The sequence below is a fragment of the Podarcis cretensis genome, assembly GCF_951804945.1.
Source record: "Podarcis cretensis genome assembly, chromosome: Z".
Lineage (NCBI taxonomy): Eukaryota > Metazoa > Chordata > Lepidosauria > Squamata > Lacertidae > Podarcis > Podarcis cretensis.
The window spans coordinates 39,250,515-39,256,514 of NC_137184.1; positions in this window are offsets into that span (position 1 = coordinate 39,250,515).

The window sequence follows — 6,000 nt, forward strand, 5'->3', positions numbered from 1 at the left end:
AGGCAAAATCTGGAATGCTATTTAATTCATTTCCAGTGAGGGACTTTGAACAAATGTCTACATCACTTAACAGGTTATCTCCAGGAAAGCTTTAGCTGACGACTTGCTGTTTATTATATTATATTTTTATATTTTTTTTATATATTTTTGATGTGCCATGGAAGCCCCATAAGTTGTGCTTCATTTATGCTAGATTTTTTTCAGACCAGCAACAGACGTTTTCACATAAATATGTTCATTTCCAATAAATTCTTAAAATTAGAATTAATGAATAGCACAATGCATACAAAATCAGGCTGGGCAGTTTCAAAGTCGTAATTAACCTCTTTCAGCTGACAACCCCTATGAAGAGTGCATGCTTAAGATATACAGCCCTTAAATCTTAAGGGATATGCATGCTATTGAATTGTTGTATCTTAAAATATTGGCAAGTATTTCAATAAAAACAAATTCCAAGCAAAGCTTTGACTCTGAATACAACATTTAAACTACATTGTGTGTTTCTCTAAATAACTTATTTTCATTCAAAAATTTAGCTATTGGGGAAAAAGAAGCTTTGATCAGAATCAGGGCAATGGATAATTTTTTGGGGCAGGTGGGAATAACAAATCTGGAAAAAATCAATAAAAATACTGGAAATTTTTCCAGTTCAAAAATTTATGGAAAACCCAGGCCGCAGATACATGCACTTACAGTGAATTCTAGCTGGTGACATGAGGGATATTTAGGAAGCAATCCTATACACAATAAGCTGGTGTAGAGCAAGTCAGTGCACGTTAAGCCCCCACAAAGTTACACCAGATGCAAAGCTCATTCCGCAGCATGGAGGCTGCTGCTCTGCCTAAGCCTGCAGAAAGAAAACAAGGCTTTGAAACTCTGTTCTATGCCGGGTTGCACATGACCAAGTAGAACAGAGTTAGATTCCAGCCTAAGCCCTTCTTCTCTGGTTCAGGCACACCATGCCTCCAGAATGCCCCTTTCGGGGGATTCACACAAGCCTTGGTTTACCTGGCTTCAGCTCACTTGGCTGAGCTGGAATGTGATACAGGGCATTTTTTTCAGCTGAGCAGGAGTGAGGGACGTAACACTAGCTGAGCCTGGCAGATACGGAAATCAGTCAGCTGGGCATCTTCTGCATCCTAAGCTTCTCATCCTGGTGGGTCTTGTCCCCTTAGATGGTTCCTCCCCCTGCCCCCCCCACACCTCTACCTAAAAGGTAAAGGTAAAGGTACCCCTGCCCGTACGGGCCAGTCTTGACAGACTCTGGGGTTGTGCGCCCATCTCACTTAAGAGGCCAAGGGCCAGCGCTGTCCGGAGACACTTCCGGGTCACGTGGCCAGCGTGACATCGCTGCTCTGGCGAGCCAGAGCCGCACACGGAAACGCCGTTTACCTTCCCGCTGGTAAGCGGTCCCTATTTATCTACTTGCACCCGGAGGTGCTTTCGAACTGCTAGGTTGGCAAGCGCTGGGACCGAGCAGCGGGAGCGCACCCCGCCGCAGGGATTCGAACCGCCGACCTTTCGATCGGCAAGTCCTAGGCGCTGAGGCTTTAACCCACAGCGCCACCTGCGTCCCACACCTCTACCTAGCTCTGGCCAAAGTAGGGAATTGCAAGGGGCAGGAATCAGCCACATCAGAACTGTCTTTACAGGACCACAGAGGCTCAGCTGTTACAGCTTGACACTTACGAAGGCTACTGCACCAGGCTCGCTTCCTAACTTTGAAATCAGAGACCAACTCTTTCTGGATACTAAACACCATCTCACCTGCACCAGAACTGCATTGGACAGTCAGCCATTGATGCTGTGTTGGCCATTTAGGTGCAATGGGGTAAATTAAGGATACTGCCCAGCTTAACTTTGAAATTCTTTCCTTTTGTGTTGTTCAGGCAATTCTTCCCTGCATTACTTTGATGTACTGTAGTTATTTGCTGTTTAATCTTGTATAATAATTAACTCCAATTGATCCACTGCAGTGCTTTAGGAAAGTGCTGGACCTATTAAATTGAACAAAGAATACACCAACACTATCTTTGTTCCAAGCATAATCATGCAACTGAAGGAGAGAGCAGATTAATCTAATGGCATCGCTAGATGGGACTCTTTGGTGCTGTAAATTTAGGAGTGCTGTTGTAAGGTTTTAAAATATTAAAAAAGCACTATTGTAGAATCTCTCGATTAGCAAGTGCACATTTCCATTGTTCTCTGGAGCAGGTGGGGGTGGGGAGTCCACTGCTTCTTTGGCAGATGGGAGGAATAAAGGCAAGAACAGTTTTGGAATTAAACTCTACAGTCCTTTAATCAGGCCTAACTCCTCTGTTCCTGGAATGCAGTTTCAGGTAAAAGTAAGGAGAAATAATGCTTGTTCTGATACTGCTCTTGTACTTGCCAAGTGTTGAAAATCCAAAGAGATGCAGAATTAGAAAGTTCTCTGTATTGCCAGATGCAGTGGGAGGGAGACTGCAGGTTTACTGCAGTGTCTGGCGAGCTTCAGAACCAGACCAAGTGCGTCCACTAAGCCATTTGCATGCTCTCTTCTCTGGAATTCAAGCACTCCAAGGAAATTATTTCTAAGCCCTCTGATGCTGAAGCAGCCTTTAGCAGAGGTGAGGAACCTGTGACCCTACAGATGTTGTTAGACTTCAGCCAGCATGGTCAATGTGCAAGAATGATGAGAGTTGTAGTCCAACAACATCTAGAGGGCCAAAGGTTCCTCATCTCTCTCTCTTAAAAAAATAGTAAGCTAAGCCCCTCAAAGAAAGGAAATGCAGATGACTCCAGTGTAAAGGATGACAAATTTGACCCCAATTTAGTTCAAGGTGTGACCCATTGTGGCTCACAACCCACCTGCTGAGAACTAGTGATTTAAAGAACACTGGCTGGACTGGCAAAGATCCACCAATATGCCATTGCCAAAAATGGGCATTGAGATGCTTTTAGGCCTATGGGTATATCTACAGATGTTGTTGGATACAACTTCCATCACCCCTAGTCACCATGGTCTTTTATTAGTGATGATGGGAGTTGGAGTCATGTTATCATCCAGCATGACACTGGCTCCTCATTGCTGCTGATGGAAACACATCTTAATGGTCCAGGTGAATGAACAATCTCTACATAAATTCAGAGTGATAAGGCTAGTTCACCTAATATTTATATTTCATATATTTCATCATGGAACTTGAGGCAGCATATGCAAGGGTTCCCAGATGGTCTCCCATCCAGGCAGTGGCTAGACTGAGACCTGCTTCATGTCAGCATGGTGGTGGCCTCCTGTGCTTTCAGGCCCTCTATTCTATTATCTTCATAGTTTTTAAGAAGGATGACAGCACTAAATTTATCATAGACCTTAAGTTCAAAAAGGGATGCATCAGTCTCAGACAATGTAGCATAGTAGCTATATCCCCTTGAGGATTTCCTGATGTCAATAGAACTTGAAAGATGCTTACTTCCTATCCCAACCATGTTATCCTACAGCATAACAGGATACATTAGCAGTATTTAGGCTATATCCTCATTGTCTAGAAACTTTAACATGTGGTTCTGGTAGCTCTGCTGTAAAGTATTCAGCTTTACCCCTTGGTTAGAAGCTATTCTGCTCAGAGCAGCATCTTGGAGAGAGAATTCTGTCCTGGAAATGCACAAGATAAAATAAATATTAGGATCCCATGGCTTCCTTTTGGTAGAAGGAAGAAGAGCCACCTGGATCCCAATGCAATAACTATGATGCCTAAGGTAGCGCTGGATTGAAAGATTCTGAAGAAAGGATATCCCCCAGAGGGGCAAGAGAAGAGAGAAGATTGCCGGAACAGCACTAAACCTGCAGGATCAGGCCAATAGCTTTTCTATTTTCTATTCTCACGGTGGCCAATAGGATCCCTGTGGGAAGCCTTAAAGGAGAACCTAAGGAGTACTGCACCCCTCTCCTGTGGTTTCTAGCTGTGGAGGTTGGTGCAGCCATTGTGGCTAGTAGCTACTGATCACCTTCTCCTCCATGAATTTGTCCAATCCTCTTTTAAAGCCATCCAAGTTGGTAGCCATCATCGCCTCCTGTGGGGGAGTGAGTTCCAAGTGTTTAATTATGCATTACATGAAGAAGTACTTTCTTATTTGTGTCCTGAATCTTCCAGCATTCAGCTTTATTGGATGTCTGTGAGTTCTGGTGTTATGAGATTTAATAGATTTAAACAGATTTAATAGATTTAATTTGATAAATTTCTGTCATGTCACTTCTTACTTGCCTAAAAAGTTCCAGGTGCTGTAACCTTTCCTCCTAGGGTAGTCACTCTATCCTATTGATCCTTTTGGTTGCCCTTTTCTGAACCTTTTCCAACTTTACAGTACCCTTTTTGAGCTGAGGTGACCAGAAAGGTACACAGTATTCCAAATGTGGTTGAACCATAGATTTGTTTATCAGCATTATAATATCATTTCCTAAATGATCCCTAGTATGGGATTTGCCTTTTTCACAGTTGCTGCAAACTGGGTCAACATCTTCATCATGCTCCAAGGTCTTGTTCCCGGTTAGTCACCACCAGTTCAGACCTTGTGAGTGTATGTGTGAATTTAAGATTTTTTATTTTTTATTGCACTGACATGCATCACTTTATATTTGTTTACACTGAATTGCATTTGCCATTTTCCCGCATATTCACTCTGTTTGGAGAGGTCCTTTCAGAACTTTTTGCAATCTCTTTCTGTTTTAATAATCCTGAACAATTTGGTATCATCAGCAAATTCAGCCATTTCACTGCTCACCCCTAACTCTAGATGGTTTACAAACAAGTTTAAAAGCACAGATCCCAAAACTGATTCATGGGGGACTCCACTTTCTGTTATCTCTCCAATTGGAGAGTTCCCATTTATTCCTATTGTGCTTCCTGCTACTTACTCAGTTCCTGATCTGCAAGGACTTCTCCTCTTATTCCATGACTGATATGCTTCATAGTAGTCTTTGGTGAGGTACACTGTGAACAGATAGGATACTGCAGAGGCAAGATTCCAGGGCCTGAACCAGAAAACACTAACGAACTACTTGGGGCTATTGGTATGTACTAAAGCCATAGCGTCTCTTTCAGGTACAAAATAAAGTTGGAGTAGGCAATAGGGATTGACAGATTTGTAATTTTGGTTTCTCTCAGTTTGGTTTCTCTCCATTTCTCATCTTTCCAATCATTTACCGTAGTTCACCACATTTTCAAATCAGGAACCTTTTGTTTTTAAAGTCCTTCCCAAATTCATCAGCATTTTTGGTATACAACTCTCTTGATGTTCTGAGTTTTGTGTGCAATTCTGCTTGCATGTTTACAAAGCAATTTCCTCTGATGTAATGTTATTGTGATTAATATATGCATTTCCATGCATACTTTCCCCTAATATACACATACAAAATTTAGAGAACTGTGAATTTTGAAAAGAAAGATGCATTTGGTACATTGCATGAGTAGGGAACACCTTTCACCCCTAGGGTTGCCTTTCCTTCTGGGAAACCTGCCAGGGCCACATGTCAGGGTGGGTGGGGCCAGAGCCAAAATAGGTGGAGTTATGGATATAAATTTTATCTTTCTTCAATACGCTACTTTCTATACCCACACACCCCTCTCTATTCTCCATCCAGGCTAGTAAAAATCATTATCAGAGTTCAATGGTCCCAGCCTTGCAAAGACACTTAGGTAAAACAGGGCCAGTGTGGGAAGTGGCTGAGGTTGGGGTGTTGGCTGGAAAGAGTCCAGATGGAGAGGCCTGGAGAGCAGCAGACTTCTGGGCCTGAGATTCCCCACTCCTCCTATAGGGTTAGATCCCAGAACTGATGTGCCACTCATCTAAAGGTGTGCTTTGTATCACTTACTTCTGCTTAATGTTCAATGCCTATATTTCACACACCCCTTTCAGTTTTTTTGTTTAAATTGCCTGGAGGATTCACTGCCAGCCTATCATCAGGATGTCACCCAACACCTTAATCAAAAGTAAGTTGAGAGCCTGGAGCAGCTGAAGAAGCAA